Genomic DNA, 20848 nt, shown 5'->3' with positions numbered 1-20848 from the left:
GGCGCTCTGACTTGATCCGGCTGCCCAAATCGAACATTGTACTAGCTTGGTTGTGAAATGTCTCCATTGCGCGCCATGGTTTGCTTGTGACCGAGTCGTACGGAGAGGTTCGCACCCGGAAACTATTCGGACGGAGATTTCACGCTTGTTCATATGGTACTTCAACGTCCGGACTCGTGTACGACTCGGATTGAAATTCAGCCTCCGAATCGGATCCCCTAATGCCAAAACTGATTCGGTGCCCTACCGACCGAGATCGGAATCGACCCTAAATCTACACCTTGGAGAACCATCAGTGGATTTGTAAGGGTTTTGTACCAGTGGATTGTGGGAACTGACGTCCTCAACTTTCATGGACCATCTTGGAGCTTCCAGACCTTTGGAGTGAGTTTGAGACACTTTGGAACCCCTTGAGGAACTTCCGGAAGAAGTTCAATAAGTTTGGAGACCTTTGAACCAACTTTGGAAAAAAAAGCTCCATAGAGGGACCGACTCAACCTGGCCAGCCAGGCCGCCTGCCTTCAACTGCGAGCTGGCCAAGCCAACCAGGTACGTACTGCTAAAAGCTCCATAGCTCCAACTTCCAGATATTGACCGGGACTAGAAAAAATCTGAAGCCAGCAAACCCTCTTCGAATCCGGCTACATGAGGAGCATCAAGAGACATCACGAGAAAAAGCTCCAGAAACGTTTCTTAGTCCGCTCGTAGACAAGGTGACCGGGAGCAACTACGAGGGTGAACGGACATAATATCGAATTAAAAAATCGATATGACATAATATCGAGTTTTTAAGATCGAATGAATCAAAATATCGATGTTCTGTAGATCGAATGCCAAAATATTGTTTTTCCACTTAAAAATAAAATATTGAATTCTAAAATATCAAGTACAAAATATCGTGATGACATAATATAGTTATTTCGTAAAGGTAAGAAATATCGAAAATTATAATATGGAATGTAAAAAATTTCAAATTTTTTACATGTAGAAATGTTACTAATGTAATAATAAGCAATATAAAAATAGTATAAATAATATTTGTTAAAACAAAAAAATTACATTGTAATATAAACTTTAGAAGTGGGATGTTGGGTTATTAGGGGATAAGGGTGGGCAGGGTTTCAAAAATATAGAGATTGATAAAATGTAAATAAAAAATTATTTTGTTGAGAGTAAATAAATATTTATGACATTTTAAAAATGTTAGGGGATAAATGTTAAATATTTAAAAATTAGGAATTGTAAATTTTACAGTTAATTTTGTTGATAGTAAATACATTTTGTAGAATCAATTGTAAATTGTGATGTAATATTTGTTAAAATGATTAAAACAATAATATTGTAATATACATTTTAGGAGTGGGATGTTGGGTTATTAGGGGATAAGGGTGGGGAGTGTTTTAAAATATAGTGATTGATACAATGTAAATAAAAATTGTATTTTGTTGAGAGTAAATACTTATTTTTTATTTTTTTATTTTATAGTTTAAATATTATAAAATTTTGGAAACAGAAAATATTTTTGTTGTGAGGAAATAAATATTTATGAAAATTTTGTAATTTACAGTTTCTAAATGTACATTTTACATTCTATGTTGTTGAGAGTAAATAATTAATTTTGAAAGAATTATAAATTGTTATCTATATTTTTTTAAATAATTTTAAACATTTGAAAAAATTTATTTATAAAAAATTATGATATTTTTTTTTTAAGATGTAATTGAATTATTTAACCAAATGTGTTAGTTTTATTGATGGGTTTGTTGAATTTATAATTAATTGATAAAAAAATTGGGAATGTTAAAACAATTAAAATTTAATAACATTTGCTGTATAATTATGACATAAAATTATTTGTTGAAATCTATATTGTGGGTAATTACAATAATCAAATATATTTGTTATAACATTAAATTAGATTTTATAGTCTCAACATTACAAATGTAATTTATGTAATATTAACTGGAGTAGGAATAGTTCATTATATTTATTTACTATCCTGTACCTTCCCTTATTTGATACTGACTGGCATGGGAATAGTAATTTATATTTATTTACTATCCAGCACCTTCCCTTATTTGATACTGACTGGAGTGGGAATAGTAAATTATATTTATTTACTATCCAGCACCTTCCCTTATGTGATACTGACTGGAGTGGGAATAGTAAATTATATGTATTTACTATCCAGCACCTTACCTGATTTAATACTGACTGGAGTGGGAATAGTTAATTATTTGTATTTACTATCCAGCAACTTCCCTGTTTTAATACTGGCTGGAGTGGGAATAGTAAATTATATTTATTTACTATCCAGCACCTTCCCTGATTTTATACTGACTGGAGTAGGAATAGTAAATTATGTTTTACTATCCAGCACCTTCCCTGATTTAATACTGACTGGAGGGGGAATAGTAAATTATTTTTATTTACTATCCAGCACCTTCCCTGATTTAATACTGACTGGAGTGGGAAGAGTAAATTATTTTTATTTACAATTTTTTTAAGTAAATATTATTATATTTTTGGGGAAATTGTTATTGATGTACAATAGTATTTTTGGTAAATGAACGTAAAGGAACGTGGTTATAATAAACATTTATTAAAAATAGAACGATTTTTAAACTAAGTTTTAATTTAATTTGGATGTAGTTAGGTGGTGTGAAGTGTCTTTAGTGTTAGGTAGTTGTGTTTTTAGTGTGTTTTAGGTATATGTTCTGTTTGTTTACTTTTGACTAGATTTGGTGTTTGAGGTCTAGGGGTCATTAGGATGGCGGGCGGACATCCTATTGGGAAATTAGACCACCCACTATAAAGGCAGGGGTCCCCTGGGGAACATTAGGATGCGCCCGCCACTGTGGCGGGCGCATCCTGCATTCCTGTCATTGTGGCAGGGGGTGCACTCAGCACCACCCGCCACAATGCCAGGAAGGCATGTTGTGCACTTCCATGCACAACATGGTAGGCACCTCGCGGTGCCTGCCATGTTGTGCATGGAACTGCAGGGGGGTACCATAGAGCCCGTTGCAGGCCCCCTCAGAGCCCCTGGGGGCCTGCAACGGCCCCCGCAAGCATTTACCGCATGCCTTGCCACCACGGAAAGGCATGTTTCCGCCCTAATGATATTATGGCTGGCGGTGTCTGACAGACACCGGCACCGTCTTAAACTCTTCCCCTGGTCTTTCCATCTGCCGCTGTTCCCCCCGCAATAGTAATATGGCAGGGAAAATGGGTGGCGGGCGGGGACAGATCTCGAGATCCTAATGGGCCCCCAAGTGTTTCGAGTGTAATATATGTCGATACATATATGTGTATTGTTTTTAAACAGTTATTAAAGTATTTTGAAGTTGTATATGTGTATTTTTGTGTGGGTGGGAATGTTTTTCTTTTGACTTACAGACTTTTGTTTTACAACATCGTGTTTTGGAGAAGATTGACGATTTTTTTTAAGAGGTATGTATTAGTTTTGAAAACTAATCTTTATTGAACACCCTCTTAATTTTTTTGAGTTTTCATAGAGCATTTTTTACCTACACTAAATTGTCTGTTTTTTTATGGGCTTTGCCATTTGGATTTATCGAAAGAGGAATTGTTTTTAGACCCATTTGCATTTTTGTATTGTTTTTTGGGTTTATTTTAAATTATTTTTGAGAAATAGACAACTGGATGGATGTAGATGCTGTGTTCAGTTAGTTTTGGAGCTACAACAACTGTAAAAAAAAATGTAAAATGGTATGTGGGAGGGAAACGAAATTTTATTATATTTTAATATGTGTTATATTTTGTAAAATATTATTATTTTGTCAATATATTTTTGAATATTATAAATATATATTTGACAAATTAGTAATGTTTTATAAAATATAAAAATAATTTTTATATATGCATATGTTGTGTTTTAGAAGAAAATGTTTTGAATACAGTTTAATTTTGAGTTAAAGTATGTTCTTTACGATTAGGGATAAGTATTCTAGGCCTCTAGTTGTAGGAAAAAGTGTGACTTGACTTTGTAAAAGATCATACATTTTATTTGTTTGTTTAGTTTAGTTTTTGTCCAAATAGTGTAATGTATTGTTGCATTCGTAGTTCTTGGTAACTTTGCTCCTTTTGGATAGATTGTAGTAATTTGTGAAGTGTAGGTATACTTCTGCCTGTTGTTGCTTGGAAGGCGTTATGCCATCCTTCCACGGCGTTGTTAGTTTTGGCTTGCTTGTTTAGGGTACTACGGTACACATTCCACCATGGAATGTGGAACTTAGGTAATCTTTTGTGACCTGGTCGATGTAGTCTCCCTACCCATGTGTCCTCGAAGTAATCAAGTAGTGGTCTTAACTTCTCCTCATTTCTCTTGTAGTAGGGACTCTCTATTAGTACATTATAGTTTACTACTACATCAGTCACAGGCACATAGGCTAGGGCTACAAGTTTTTTTATCTGATATGCTAAGGTGCTGTTTGTTGCGTATTTAACTCTTAGGGGCCGATTCCGATCCAGGTCGGAAGGGCACCGAAAATCTACGAGCCGTACGCGTGGATTCTGCCCGACTCATACAGCTGTACGAGCCAGCAAGTACGATGCGAGCTACATGAAATTCGCTGACGAGTCGTTTTCAGGGTCCAAACCGTTCCGTACGTCTCGGCCATAAGCTAACCGTGGTGTGCAATGGATGCGATTTACGACCGAGCCAGTACGATAAACGCGTCGGAGAGCCAGTGTGAGCAGGAGTGTCTGGCTCGCAAAACGTCTGGGAAGTTGCCTCTGCTGGTCCGCGTCGGACCCTTTGTCACCCGCAGCCCTATAACACGGACACAGGGGGAGACCCACGGGTCTCCTCCAACACAGGCATGTACGGTGCGGATGGCAATGATGTGTACCCACTGTAGGGGGGCCCCTTGTGTGAGACATGCCAATTCAGTCAATGGGAGCCCATGTACGCGTCGTACAACCGGCTCCGATTGTCCTCTATGGGAGTCCAACATAATCGAGTCCAGCAGCATACAGCCACATCGTACTCGCTCGGTCGTACTGCAGGAGTCTGGCTCGGCCGGCAAACCCTCCGGATCTAGCTCAGTCAGAGAGCTTTCCGACCCGGATCGGAATCAGCCCCTTAGTGTTGACTTTCGGAGATGTCTCCACAGACACTGATTAAAATATTAGTAGCACCCTTGGATAGCTGTATGAGGGTATGTTTTTAGAATTGCGTTAATCATGGCTTGTTGAAAATCCATGATTATTTTATGTGGAAAATATTTTGGATTTTCTTTTTTAATTTGGTTGAGAATTTCTAGATAGGTAGGGCCCTATTAGGATGGCGGGCGGAAAACACCCCGACCGCCATGGACGCGAAAAACAATCGTCCGACGGGACCGTGGATAAACCGGCGGTCATATTAGGAACGACCGCGGCGGTAGTGGGAAAATAAAAAACGCCTGATGCGGGCAGTGACGATCTAAAACCGACCGTGGTGGTCGGAAACGCAGCGGAAAAGCGAAACCCGGCCGCAAGCATAGCGGAGACACCGCACGGGAAATTAGCATATCCCAGACGGTCCCGCAGTAGGATCCGGTGTTTCCGACCGCCGTGGTCGCACACTGGAGTGAATGGGAGAGCCGGCTGAAGAGCTGCAGCATAGCCACAGCAGCGGACGATCCATACAAAACATGACAGACGATGCAAAAGCACCACAACAATGGCAAACTTGGCACATGTCAAAGTAGCCATGCCCCCCAAATACACAAAACACATCCCAATGAAATAAATAAATGCCAAACAGAAACATACAATTTCAAAGACAACTCCCACAAAACACCTGACAGCAAAAGCCCATTGGGACACGCCCATATAGCCCCTTCACTGACCACAATCCTTTGCAACACTCCAGAAGAGAAGGGCATACACCAGACCTGACAGGAAAGGCAAGAGAACACAGCACACTCACCGCCACCACCATCACACCAGTACCAACCATTCCCCAGCACATAACACACCTCACACACAAACACCACACCCACCACCCACACCCTTGCACACACAAACACTTTGCACACTACACACCATGGCATCACAGAAAATGCCAAAATTCACAGAGAGTGAGTGGACAGTCATGGTAAATGAGATAGTCAGAGTGGAACCACAACTATTTGGTAGCCTGGTCCAACAGACACCATTAGCCACAAGGATCCAAACGTGGCAAAGGATAGTCCAAAGGTTCAATGCAGTAGGGACAAACCTGCGATCCAAGAAAGAGATCATGAAGCTGTGGCATGATCTCAAGAGGGTTGTCAAAGAGAGGAGGAGCAAGAACTGGGAGCTGGCTAACCGGACTGGCAGTGGTCCTCCCATCCCATAGAAAGCATTCACACCATGGGAGGAGAAGGTGCTTGCCATACTGCATCCCAAGAGTCTCACAGGAGTATCTGTGGGAGTGGAGGCTGGTAAGTACAAACCAATGTTAACCAACACACTATGTACTGTCTTGCACACCCAATGAAGTCACATCCATCTGCACCACACACCCACAAAAACATGTCTCACTGTCTCACTGATCCAACAGGTACTCACTCCAAATTACCCTAAACGTAGCTAGCAATATTACCATGGAGCAAGAACACAGTCACCCTGTACTACTACTCCCACCATGCACCCTGTCCCACACCCATGTAGGATGGAGCCCTCCCTCCCTCCCACAAGCATGTGGCAGCCACTGCATCACCCTCATCAAACTCACAGGTAGGTAGCCATCTTCTCTGTGAGGCCTGTTTGGGGGAGGGAGGCATGTAGCACTACTCCCACCTTGCCCCCTGTCCCACACCCCAGCAGGATGGAGCCCTCCCTCACCCACAAGCACTTGGAGGCCATTGCAATACACCAAACGATCTAACAGGTAGGTAGCCATCTTGCTTGGGAGACCTGTTTAGGGGAGAGAGGCCTTATGCACTACTCAAACCATGCCCCCTGTCCCACACCCCAGCAGGATGGAGCCCTCCCCCCACCCACAAACACTTGGAAGCCATTGCAGTACACAAAACGATCTAACAGGTAGGTAGCAATCTTGCTTGGGAGGCCTCTTTGGGGAGGGAGGCCTGTAGCACTACTCCCACCATGCCCCCTGTCCTATACCCAAGGAGGATGGAGCCCTCCCCCCACCTACAAGCACTTGGAAGCCATTGCAGTACACCAAACGATCTAACAGGTAGGGAGCCATCTTCTCTGTGAGGCCTGTTTGGGGGAGGGAGGCCTGTAGCACTACTCCCCCATGCCCCCTGTCCCATACCCCAGCAGGATGGAGCCCTCCGCCCGCCCACAAGCACTTGGAAGCCATTGCAGTACACCAAACAATCTAACAGGTAGGTGGCCTTCTTGCTTGGGAGGCCTGTTTGGGGGAGGAAGGCCTATAGCACTAATCCAACCATGCCCCCTGTCCCACACCCAAGCAGGATAGAGCCCTCCCCCCACCCACAAGCACTTGGAAGCCATTGCAGTACACTAAATATTCTAACAGGTAGGTGGCCATCTTGCTTGGGAGGCCTGTTTGGGGGAGGAAGGCCTGTAGCACTAATCCCACCATGCCCCCTGTCCCACACCCCAGCAGGATGGAGTCCTGCCCCCACCCACAAGCACTTGGAAGCCATTGTATCACCCTCATCAAACTTATAGGTAGGTAACTATCTTCTCTGTGAGGCCTGTTTGGGGAGGGAGGCCTGTAGCAATACTCCCACCAAGCCCCCTGTCCCACACCCCAGCAGGATGGAGCCCTCCCCCACCCACAAGCACTTGGAAGCCATTGCAGTACACCAAATGATCTAACAGGTAGGTAGCCATATTCCTTGGGAGGCCTGTTCGGGGGATCTCCCTCATCAAACTAACAGGTAGGTAGCCATCTTCTCTGTGAGGCCTGTTTGGGGGAGGAGGCCTTAGCACTACTCCCACCATGCCCTCTGGCCCACACCCCCGCAGGATAGAGCAATCCCCCACCCTCAAGCACTTGGAAGCCATTGCAGTACACCAATTGATCTAACAGGTAGGTAGCCATCTTGCTTAGGAGGCCTGTTTGGAGGAGGGAGGCCTGTAGCACTACTCCCACCATGTCCCCTGTCCACACCCAAGCAGGATGGAGCCCTCTCTCCCACCCACAAGCATGTGGCAGCCATTGCATCACCCTCATCAAACTCACAGGTAGATAGCCATCTTCTCTGTGAGGCCTGTTTGGAGGAGGGAGGCCTGTAGCACTACTCCCACCAGGCACGTGTCAACCATTGCATTGTACTGCTTCACCTAACAGGTAGGTAGCATGTACGTGCAGCCACACGTTTGTTACCAATGAAATGGTGCCATATGGCAACACCAGCCCCCTCCATGCACAAATATGCACACAGACCGCGCTTGACATGCACAGTGTGCACACAGGTAAGCAAAGGGAACTGTCACAGATAACAAAGAGTCACACACCTATAGACATGCAAAAGGAAGTCCGTGCACAACTATGCATAGCACACAGTGATGAGTGCATTGCCATGTGGCACAATCAGCAAGGACCATGTAAAATTACAGAAAGCATGTGTGGGAATATAAATACAAACATGTATATAACAGGACAAAGTCATGCAGTCAAATAAAATGGCCACTCCATGGCCAGATGTGATATCAGCCAGGTCATACAAATCAAGAATGAGAGAACCATGAAACAAATTTTTGCTGTTCCCTACATGGCAACTGGTCCCTGTGAACATGATCACAGCACAATTTGCATGCTATGCATCGACACCTGACAACATGTACGAGTAATGCATGTACCACTGCCTCATGTTATGAGTCACAGTATTGCATATAGCAAAATATGTGAAGAGCAGTCAATTGTGTAGTGGGAAGACACTGTATGGCATCCAGCTAACAGAATTCTTGCTGAGTGCACAATACTGACCATTCCCCATCTAATCCACTGGTGACCAAGAACTCACAACATCAATAACCAGCAGAGCCTGTCTCCAACCCCGGTACATGGACTCTCGGATGTAGACTCCCAGGATTTTCAGGACAATGATCTCAAGGCCGGCCAATCGGGTGTGCCAGGGAGTACCAGGTACAAAGACCCCATCCTCCCCACCACAACATCTGCTGCAATAACAACAGCACAGCAGAGCCCTGCTGTTACGGCCTGTGCATCCCCTGCCACCACCACCTCTGTTGTGCTACAGGATGACAGTTCACCATCCTCCCCTGTGGCCACTGAGAGGGGTGAGTCCTCAGATGCCGCTGGCACCACAGCAGGGCCTACCCCAGGTAAGCGACCAAGGAGCCGTCCAAAGAAGAGCCTTGGAGTCTCTGGAGGCAAAGCACCAGCCAAACACCAGTCACAGAGCCAGCCCTGATGGCAACCCTCTTCCCCACTGCATTGACTGTTTGGACTGTCCTTCCCCACACTGCCTTCTGAATGGCACCTGTCTGTTGGATTGGGTCACCACATCGATGTGGTGTAAACTCTTTCCTCTCATTTACCATGACTGTCAACTCACTGCTCCATCACCACCTTCATGTTAATCTGCCCGACCCCTCACATGTCAACTTTGTAAATAAAATACCTTACACACTTTCATCATGTCAGCTTTGTCTTTAGTACAAGATGTACAGTCTTCAAAATGTCCATAATGTATCAGAAAGATGTATTGTATGTAGTAATGGATACATTTGAGGCACCTAAGGAAACACAACAGAACAACATTCACTGGTGTGAGTATGGCATCACAGACATTACACTACACAGACCATCTACATAACCCAACATGCAGACAACACAATGGGCAACAAGTGTCAACAAACACGTCCTGTATATGTTCACAAATTACATGTCACTGTCACACATCCACACACAGGTGACTTTACAACTGGCTGTCTGTACCATTCGCACATAGCCCATCACGACAACAGCAATCACACCAGACAATGTACATGTTGTACATTGTCACCCACCTTCAAGTGAAGTAGCGGGTGATGAGCTGTTGACGCATGTCACCTCCTTCCTCCTCTCCACTATCCTCATCACTGGACTCAGGTTCTTGTGAAGGTGGGGGCCTTGGGTCTTCATCCTCATCCAGGAGCAGGGGAATATCTTTGTGAATGGCCAGGTTGTGCAGCATGCAGCATGCTAATACGATCTTACACACCTTCCCACCTCCAGTTTTGTCAAGGCAGCAGAAACGTGATTTGAGCAGGCCAAAAGTACGCTCAACCACATGACGTGTCCTGTCATGGGCCTCATTGTATCTGATATCAGCCGGGGTCCTGGGATTACGCAGTGGGCTCAGCAGCCATGGACAGCTGGGATATGCAGTCACTTAGGAATGACAAACAAACATTGCAATGTTTCACAGGAAGAGAGCAGCAGGTCACACACCCAGCATGCCATACGACTCGGCATACTCACCCACAATCCAAGCATGCTCGGGGGCAGATTAGCCATCAGCTGGGGAACAATGCTGTTCCTCAGGGCGTATGAGCCATGGGCAGAGGCGAGGAATCTGTCACACACATGAAAGATGGTCATATCTGCCCGGCACACCACCTGCACATTGATCGAGTGATAATGTTCTCGATTGCGAAAAATGTGCTCACTTGCCTGTGGTGGCACAAGACCAACATGTATGCAATCTATGGCCCCAATAACATGTGGAATGTGCCCAAGGGGATATAAGTCTCCCTTCACACCTGTCAATTCTGCACCCCTGGGGAAATGTACATATCTGTCCTTGTAGATCATCATGGCGGATAGAACATCCCACAGCATCATGCTGACCATGGGTTGAGACATCCCTGCTGCGCCCGCCACGGTCTCCTGGAACACACCAGTGGCAAAAAAATGGAGGGCGGCCATCACTTTGTAAGTTGGAGTGAAAGCTGTTGGGTATGTGCGGCGAGGCTGCAGGTGGGGCTCCAACAGATCACAACGGGTCTTCATGGTGGCACTATCAAGATGGAATTTGCGAATGATCGCCACATCCTCCATGTCCTCCAGCAGTGTCAAGTGACGTATAAGATTAGGCCTCCTCCTAGTTGAGATGAAAGTGGACACATGTCAATGACATCCATCAGATGATGGCCACAGCATATCCCGTTCACGTTGAAACAGGAAAAACAATGACTGACTTGAGGAATGTGTGACACACCTGGTAACATGGGTGGATGTTTGAGCCACACAGAGGGCACACCTCTCCATTTACAATACACCAGTGCCTCACACACCACATAGGTCAATGTGAATGCAATATTTTCATGCCCACATTCCACATGTGCACGCCTGGGAGTGTGGCATCCAGCCATTGTGCGACAAATCAGCACAACTGTCTCATACTCATTTGATGTACCTTTCATAACTCAATGCATCATTCAAACATGGCACACATCCACAACACAATGATCACAGCTGGTGGTGAACTGACAATTGCGTGTATGAGCACAAAAAAGCACAAGTGAGTAACTACATCAGATAGTCAGACAAGTCTTGCCGAAGTCATCACTGCCCCACAACACATTTATATGTGTACACATTGTTGAATCCACTACCACACTGTCCTGCCTCAAAAACCATCTGATGCATTTGTGACATGGTAGGTACAACAGACCAATGTACGTCACACATACACAACCATGGCACGTGTAGGCACCTGTGGCCACTATGTGCTGTTGAGGTGTGTCCGATCGACATTGCCATTGTATGTGCCCCAAATCGCGGTAGCTACCGCATGGCCCCTGAGGTGTGTCACCAGCACCCCCCTGACAAAAGTTTGGCAGTAATTGGCTTGGAGACAAGCCCAAATGGCGGTGGCTAAGCTCCGCCACCCAAATTTCGGTAGCTACCGCCTGGCCCCAGCGGTGTGTCACCACCATGGAGCATTGCCTACAGCCAATGGGAACTATGATTGCGGGGGCGTGATGCAATTTTGTAAATCGTGGGAGGCATGCTCTGCCACAGCGGAGGCGGTCATTGGATGCTTTTGAAATATGCACCATCGCGGTAGCACACCCCGGGCCCCTGCGGTGCATCACCGCCATGGAGCATGCCCAAGAGCCAATTGGAATGATGATTGAGGTGGCATGATGCAATTTTGAAAATTGCGGTAGGCTTGCTCCGCCACCGCGGAGGCCGTCATTGGATGATTTTCAATGAGGCAGACCTGGGCAACCAATTGTTGCAGGTTGGCACCTTTGGAACAACCCCAGGGGGCTATATATGTGTGGGATTGAGCCTCATATTTCCACTGCTCACAGAGCCTGCTGCCTGAGACCCTCATCTGCTGCTGCCTCCAGGGACTGCTGCCTGAGACCCTCATCTACTGCTGCCTCCAGAGCCTGCTGCCTGAGACCCTCATCTGCTGCTGCCTCCAGGGACTGCTGCCTGAGACCCTCATCTGCTGCTGCCTCCAGAGCCTGCTGCCTGAAACCCTCATCTGCTGCTGCCCCCGAGCCTGCTCCCTGAGACCCTCATCTGCTTCTGCCTCCAGGGACTGCTGCCTGAGACCCTCATCTGCTTCTGCCTCCAGGGACTGCTACCTGAGACCCTCATCTGCTGCTGCCTCCAGAGCCTGCTGCCTGATAACCCCATCTGCTGCTGCCTCCAGAGCCTGCTGCCTGAGACCCTCATCTGCTGCTGCCTCCAGGAACTGCTGCCTGAACCCTCATCTGCTGCTGCCTCCAGAGCCTGCTGTCTGGGACCCTCATCTGCTGCTGCCTCCAGGGACTGCTGACTGAGACCCCTCACCACCCAGTTCCACCACAGGTGTTCCATGTCCACAGGGATGGCAAGGACAGAGACGATCCATGCCAGTCCATTCACAAGCGAGGAGCTGGAGGTCTTGGTGGACGAAGTGCTCGCACAGTACCCGAGGCTGTATGTTGCCCCAAATGTCGTGGTAAGTCATCGAAAAGGGAGGTGTATGGCAGGGGGGCTCATATGTAGATGGACTGCTGCAGTATATGCCTGAGGGTGTGGGGTTGTTTCATGCACTGACAAACATGCTGCTCCCAGGGGGAAGGAGTGTGTGTTCCAATGTCATAGGTTTCCCTGCCTGCAGTTGTAGGTCTGAGTGATTTGTGTTAAATTGTCAGCCATACAGAAACACAGTATGTTGGACATGCAGGTGCCAGGACAGTGATTGCTTTGTTGAATGTCTCTGTGTGCCCCTATTGTCCGACTCAGTGTGAACCGAGAGGCTCTGCACAGGGCTCGCCCACCAAGACGAGATCACATCACTGCACTGACTGTGTCCGTACTCTTGTTCATTCACATTGAAACCCAAATATGCACCATCTCAGCCCTGTATAATTGCACATGACCACACTTGTGTAGATCTATATTTTGTTGGAGAGTCCATGTCCCCCGATGCCACACACATGACATACTGATATATTCACTGGACATGCTCATTGAATGCTGCCCAGTCATGCACACAGTGAGTCTACCCACAGACACAGGTCGATATGTGATGTGTGTAGTGGACAAACATGCATAGGAATGGAGATGTGTGCAAGTCAAAGAGGGGGTTCAGTGCTGTCATCCTGCATGTGTGTGAGATTATCAGGGACCCTGTCCGCCCTCATAAATGCATGCAGTCACATCAGTTTAGCCCATGCAGAGTGTCCATGTGAGATGTATCCCTGGGTAGGATGGACAGAGATACCATTTGGTAAAGAGTCTAGGTCTTGCTACTGTACTGATAGATGTTGGTACATGACACTGTGTCACTGATCATTTATCCCTCTTTTTTCCCATGCTTGCAGCTCAAGGTACACCAGCGTAAGGCCGTGTGGAGGGCCATTGCAGCAAAGGTGCGAGCTCTGGGGGTATCTAACTGACAACGCACCCACTGCCACAAGAGGTGGGACGACATCAGCCGGCTGGCAAAGAACGTGGCAGAGATGACCTTGGGGCTGCTTCCACGCACTGGGCATTTGGCACGGCACAGCATGACAACGCTGATGGGCCACATCTTGGCAGTGACTCATCCTGACCTGGATGCACGTCTCAAGGAGCATCTGCAGCAAGGCAGGGGTGAGTATTTGGGGAGGGTGACTTTGCCTAGGAGCAGATGCATGTGTACAGGGCCTGTGGCAGCGGTGACCTATGTGATGTTTGTTGGGTGGTGCAGTGCTATGTCATGTAAGTGGTTGCTGTGATGGGTGCCAGTGCCATGCATTACCCAATCTGCCCTTACAAAGGTGATCCTCCATGCTGTGCATCCACATAGCCGTATGTGTTAGGATCTTCATGGTTATTTAGCATTGGGATAGTGTGGGCAATCTATTTGGGAGTGAACAGCAGTGTTCACAATCTGAGTCTGACTGCATCTATGCGTACATTGCATGCACCATGAATGTTGAGGCCGACACATATGTCAACAATGTGCTCCAGAGTACAACATGGTCGTTGGCATGGGCTATTTGCCACTGTGGAATGTCATGTTCTAATAGGTGTCTGTGTTGTCCCCTCCTGTTCCCTCAAGGTCTGTCAGTGGCAATACGTGGTGTGCCCACATCATGTCCCTATGTGTGGGCAGAGCAAGTTGTGTGTCTGGTAGACTTTTTCCATGTGCAGCGTGTAATCTACTTCCTCTGGTGCTGCCCGTGTCCATATCAGTAGGAGGGGACAAGTTACATTCACACCTGGCACAGCAGAGCCTGCACCTGTCCACCCTGCTGCCCTCAGTGCTGAGTCTGTTGCGCTCCTGTGCCAGCTTTATGTGGGCAGACAGCCCCGCTCAATGCCTTCAGTGACCATGACAAAAAATTAGGCCAGGTGGTCGCCTACATGGAGGGCACACACTCTGATGTGGGTTGGCTGTACCGTACTGTCCAGGCTTTATCATCTAAAGTGATGTCTGCCCTTCAACAGGTACATGCTCCCATTCCTGCTCCAGTCAGCCCCCCAGTTAGTCACCACATCTGATGATAGTGACCACGGTCCACATGCATCACAGTCACAATACAGCACGAGAAGCACCCAGCAGAAACAACCCAATCGGGCCCGCCCGGAGACACCATCCCCACAGAAGAGCAAAGCCAGCCCAGAATGCCAAGACAAGAGCCCCTCATGGAAGAGCAAGGCCGGAAAAGCAAAGAAGCAGACATCAGGCTCACATGCCCCAGAGGCATCACCAGCGAACGACTCTCCTGTTCCTAACACTTCACGCAAAGCTAGGCGTGCAGTTTCTGTGCCCACTGAGGAGGTGTTGTATGGCAAGGGTACACCTAGGAAGGTCTCAGAGCCACATTCCCCCACCACATCGACTCGCATTCCAAGGCCAGTAAAGCAGGGGAAGGAGAGCACTGTAGGGGTTACACCTGCCAAACAGGGGAAGGAGGGCACTGTAGGGGGGACACCTGGCAAACAGGGGAAGGAGGGCCAGAGGTGTAGCTGGACAAAGCGTTCCACAGGATCCAGCATGTCAGCAGAGGGAGTTCCAGTGTCTGCACCTGATGTGGCTCTGTAGGTGTGTGTGCCTGTTGTGTCATCACCAGTTCCCATTATCCCCAGTACAGGGAAGCCATTTTGAATTCCCAAGAAGTAGAAAGGCACCCCTCAAACTTCTCCCAGCCACACTGTGTCACAGGTCTGCCTGACTCCACCTCCACGTGCCACTACACCACCTGGTCCAAACAGCCCTCCAGCTTGCCAAGTCACTGATAGCCCTACATCACCTGGGCCTATCTCTCCCCAGTCAAGTGGTCCTGCTGTCCCTGACACACAGCCAGCTCCAAGTCCGCCTGACAGCCAATTGTGAGTGCTTGTCCCCCTCACACACCTGTCTCTCTCACAGGTGGGCCTGTTCTGCCCATTGTCATCCCCCTGACTGTGTTGCTGCCCATGGAAGGGTAGAGTCGTACACACTCCCTGTGCAGATTCTAAAGTACTCACTCGCGCACTTTACCATGCCCACTGGCCTTGTCACTCACTGCTGTTCTGTCCTTGCCTGTGCAGATTCTCATGTACTCGCTCTGCACTTTACCATGCACACTGGCCTTGTCATTCACTGCTGTTCTGCTCTTGCCTGTGTGGATTTTCATGTCCTGACTCCGCACTGTGCCATGCCCACTGGCCTTGTCATTCACTGCTGTTCTGCCCTTGCCTGTGCAGATTCTCATGTCCTGACTCTGCACTTTGCCATGCCCACTGGCCTTCCCGTTCTGCCCTATGCCTGTGCAGCCTCTCATGTACTTGCTGTACACCTTGCCCTGGACACTGGCCCTGTTGCTCTGCTGTGTTGGACTCTACCTTGTGCAGCCTCTCATTTACTTGCTGTGCGCCCTGCCATGGAAACTGGCCCTGTTGCTCTGCTGTAGTGGATTCTCCCACATGCAGCCTCTCATGTACTTGCTGTGAATTTTGCCATGGCCACTGGCTCTTTTGCTCTGCTGTGTTAGACTCTACCCTCTGCAGCCTCTCATGTATTTGCCGTGCACCCTGAACTGGCCACTGGCCTTTCTGTTTAGAGTTTGCCTATGCAGATTCTCTTGCATATGCTCAGCATTTGGTGCCTTGCTCTTCTCTACTGTTGTTCTACTGTCACATCTGTGCAATATGTGAATAAAGACAATTACTCCTGTTGTCTGTTTTGTCAGTATCCTTGCTGATTGAAGTTCTTTTGGTGTGTGCATTTGGTTGCCTGTGCCCCATGCTCTATGGGGCACTTCAACATTGCCAAGCTCTTTACCCGCAACACATTTTTAATAGGGGTGACAGGGACGTCAGTCCATTCAGACACTGATACTTGTGTTATCTGTGGTGTCAATTTTACCTGTTATGCAGTTCTCTATTTCGTGGTGGCTATTGTTGGCTTCATTGTTCACATGTCAGGTTGGGGGACACTGCCAGCACAGGCTGTGCTACTGTGCACAGGTTTGCATGCAGGCTGGGCAATGTCATCCTGTATGTGTGTTATTCCTTTATGTGTGCACAGCTGTGTATGTGTATAGTCATCTTGTGATGTCCCTTAATCCTGGTCCCATGGCATACATGAGCTATGTGCTCTTGGGTAGTCAAGAGGTGTGCAGTGTGAAGGGTGTGACTTTGTAGGGGGTGTGGATGTGTGTGTGCCCCTGGATTGTGAAAGACACACATGTGTCACCCAGGAGTTGTGTGCCTGTTGTTTGGATTGTTCAGCCCAGTGGATATGGTTGTATGTACATTTGTGAGTTGTCTGTTGTGCACTGTACAGTGTGTTGGTGTGTCAGTGCTGTTCTGTCTGACTCCTACTTGTTGTTTTAGTCACTTGTGAGTGTGCAGACTGTGTGACATGCACATCAGTGTTGTGTTTATTTGATCATCCATGTGTCTTGAGTCTGTTTGTGTAGACTATGCAGCCCTGCTGCTACACACTGCCATTGTGGTTGTGTTTCTCATGCATTGCAGGCACATGGTGCCTTTTATCCTCCTGTATGGCATGGTGTGTGTGGTGTAATGACATCCCCTATGTGTGCCACGTATGCCCACCCACTGTGAGTCTGCTCTCCCTCTATTTGTTTATGGTACACCCCTTACATGTCTACTACTGGCATTGCAAGACAGTTCACTTGATGTTAGCTGTACCCTTGGTTTACATGTGTGTGTGCCTCCCCATCACTTTATTTGTGACACTGTGCTTTGTGGTGCCGTTCTTGGGCCACAAGAAATGTTTCACTCTGGACATTTCCCCAAAGGTTTATGTGTCATGTTCTTGTGCTATTTATCAGTCAGGATTGCTCATGTGCACTTCAGCTGTGTGTGCTGCCCAGTGCTCTGGTCAAGATGGTTCTGCTCTTGTATCCCAGAGTGGTGCATCTGTTGTTGTTGTGTTGGATGTATGTGTGTTGGCTGTGGTATTGCTTCACTTCCTGGGTGTGCCGTTGTATTTGTGTTATGCTGATTTGTGTTGTGTGTGTTGAGGTTGTGTCAGTCATGTCTGTTTGTGACTGTTATGCTTGGTGTGCAAACACTGCTTGTTGTACATACAGTGCTGTGTGTATGTGGCCTTGGCATTGCCTGATGTGCATCCTCTGATATCCTGCAGTGTTTGTTCAGTTTTTATTTCATGTGCACCTGTAGTTGGTTTGATGTGGCAGTGTTGTTCTGTGATGGTGCACTTCTTGTGTGATTTGTGGTATATTGTGTGTGTTTTGGTCCTGAGTGATGGGGTTGTGCACTACTGTTGTGTCTGTGCTCCCATTGCATTTCCACAATTTGGCTGACAGGGTATGTCTGTTTCTGATGGGGTTATGTGTGTGTTTCTGTTGTGTTTGTGTGTTGTTTTTGGGCAGACATCTGTTCTGGCATCCCTGTGTGTGTTTTGTTTGTGGCTACACCCAGGGTGTGTTTTGTTTGTGTGTGTATGTACTGGCAAATATTGGCAGGCTTCAGTGTGTGTGGCACTGGTGTTGTGTGCTGCTGTTGTGACAGAGGGTATGTGTGTACATTCCTCCTGGTGTTTGTCAGTAATGGAGTATGTATATGGACCATGTGTGTTGTGCTGCAGGTGTACTCCTGTGGGGTTGTTGTATGCACGTGTGGCTGTTCCCACTTACACTTCCAGGCCTTCCTTCCTTCTGTGTGCCTTTACTTGGTATGCCTTGTTATCTCCCTGTGTTGTTGCACTGTGTTGGCTGTTGTTTGACTTCACTGACTGTAGCAGCCATGTGTGGTTTGATGGGCTGAGGGAGGTGTTCTGTGTTCCTGGTCTTGGATGAGATGTGCACATGGTTGTTGTATATCTCCATGGCCTTCCATTTGTGTTCATCCCGCGTTGGATTGCTGATTTGTTGTGCTCCATTGCTGTGGACATTTTGGGTATATGTGTGTGAGTGTGTGGTATATATGTGTGAGTATGCAGGCTGTGTGTCCATTTGTATATTTGTTCCTAGAAATCTATTTTTTGTGGTGCTTGTATTCATGTTTGTTTCCATGTGTGTGGCGGTGTTGTGATGTGTGTGTTTCCTGGCACTGTTCTGTGTGTTGTGTGTTCCAGCTGCATGGGAGTGCACAGGATGGGCACCTGGCCTGTGCCTTCATGGGGTGTGTTGTTGTGTGGTTGGGGGAGGTGTATCCCTGGGGTCTTTGTGCCCTGCCCATGCCTTGAACTGGCCCTGCTTTCTGGATTGTGCGCATGTATTCACCGCTGCGGTGACGTGACCGGGACATTGCTGCAATTTCGTGATGGATGTGTGTCCAGGAGGCAGAGGGGTCACTTGGTGGCAGGTGGGTCATGTGTGGCTGTCTGTTGTAGATTTGGACCCTGTGTTAGCCCATGTGTTGTGTGTTGTATTTGTGTAGTTGCGTACCTGCGGCGGCATCTGCGGCGGCCCATGAGTTGGTAGTGATGTAGCAGGTACTGCACCAGGAACACATGTAGAGCTGGGTCCATGGCGGTCGTGACTGGGTGGTGTGGACCGGGACTCTGGTATCGCGTTCCGCTGTCGAGTTTCCGCTGTCTCTGGTTGGGCGGAGTCTCCGCTGTGGTGCGTCTGCTTGTTTGGGGCATCCTAATTTGTGGAGCGGGGTGGACGTCATTCTGCAGGGCGGTGAGTCTCCATTGGCTCCCACCGCTGCAGTGGTAGGCGCACATTGATGGCGGGGCGAGTCGCACCGCGGCGGACGAGAATTGACCTATGTTTTGCAGTACTAATATGACGGACGTATTTCCCGCTGCTCGCGGGTGGAAAATGTGTTTTTCCGCTCCACCAGCACCGCGGTGGTGCCACCGCCCGACATCCTAATGGGTCCCGAAGTTTGGGTTTTATTTAGGAGTATGCAATAGATGAAGGAAATATTAGTATTTTGTTATATAGCATGTACTGTGTATAGTTGATAAAATGGTTTGGGACATATTTTAAATGTTCCATCTATCATCCTGGTGTTGGATTGCTAGAGTTTTATTAAGGTATTTGCAGTGGCAAACATTATTATACCTGTTTCACTGTTTTGATTGTCAAATAAAACAAATGGCTCTTTATTATGGGTAATGCTTAGTTCTGGTGGGATAAGTACTTCTTTGAATGTTTTAGGGACAGGCATGGTGGTTGTTCTTTTCCTTTTCTGTCTAATTATAACTTTTTTTAATGCATCAATGGATGGTAATTGTCCAGATGAGTGTTGGGGTATTTTAAGTAGTTGTTCTATTAATATTTCACTAGTGGGTTTGTCTGTACTACTGCTTGCTTCTTTGATATTTTCTAGAGCTCCCCTAACTTCAATTTCAGATATATTTGGGGGGTGGTTGTGCTCATTCACAGATAAAACAGTAGTTTCTTGGGTTATGGCTCTTCTGTAGCATTTGTTGGAATAGTACTTGCTACATTTCCAGAAGACTTTTAAATTTTTCTGATTTTCCTGTGTATATACATAACCCATATAACATAGGAGCATTTTTCCCTTTTGGGACTCAATGAATTCTGCGCCTTCATTCATGGTGGTGTCTTTAATGCTACAGAAAATGTACATATAATTAAGTTAACATAATGCAGTGTATAAGGTTTTTTGGAAAATATACATTTGTTGCAATAAACTTATACTGTTTAATTAATTAGTTATTTAGGTGATTGGTTATTTTTGTTAGTGCTAGCATTCTATTTGTTGTTGTGCACATTTTTTATTTTTTTGTTAGTTTGTTTCCTTAAATGGAAGATGCTAATTAAGGAGTTGTATTTTATTTTAGTATATTCTGTTGTTGAAATGTGTTTTATAATGAATTAAATATTATATATTTAGTGAATTATATGTGTAAAGTATTTATTTATTTAGGTCCTAAGTGATATTAGTAAACAGAATTTATTTTGGTATTAATGTGTTTTTAAAATATACATTTATATTTCTTAATTGTCTTGTGTATCT

This window comes from Lissotriton helveticus, chromosome 8 (assembly GCF_964261635.1).
Source record: "Lissotriton helveticus chromosome 8, aLisHel1.1, whole genome shotgun sequence".
NCBI classification, from domain to species: domain Eukaryota; kingdom Metazoa; phylum Chordata; class Amphibia; order Caudata; family Salamandridae; genus Lissotriton; species Lissotriton helveticus.
Note: the sequence above shows the minus strand (reverse complement) of the source record.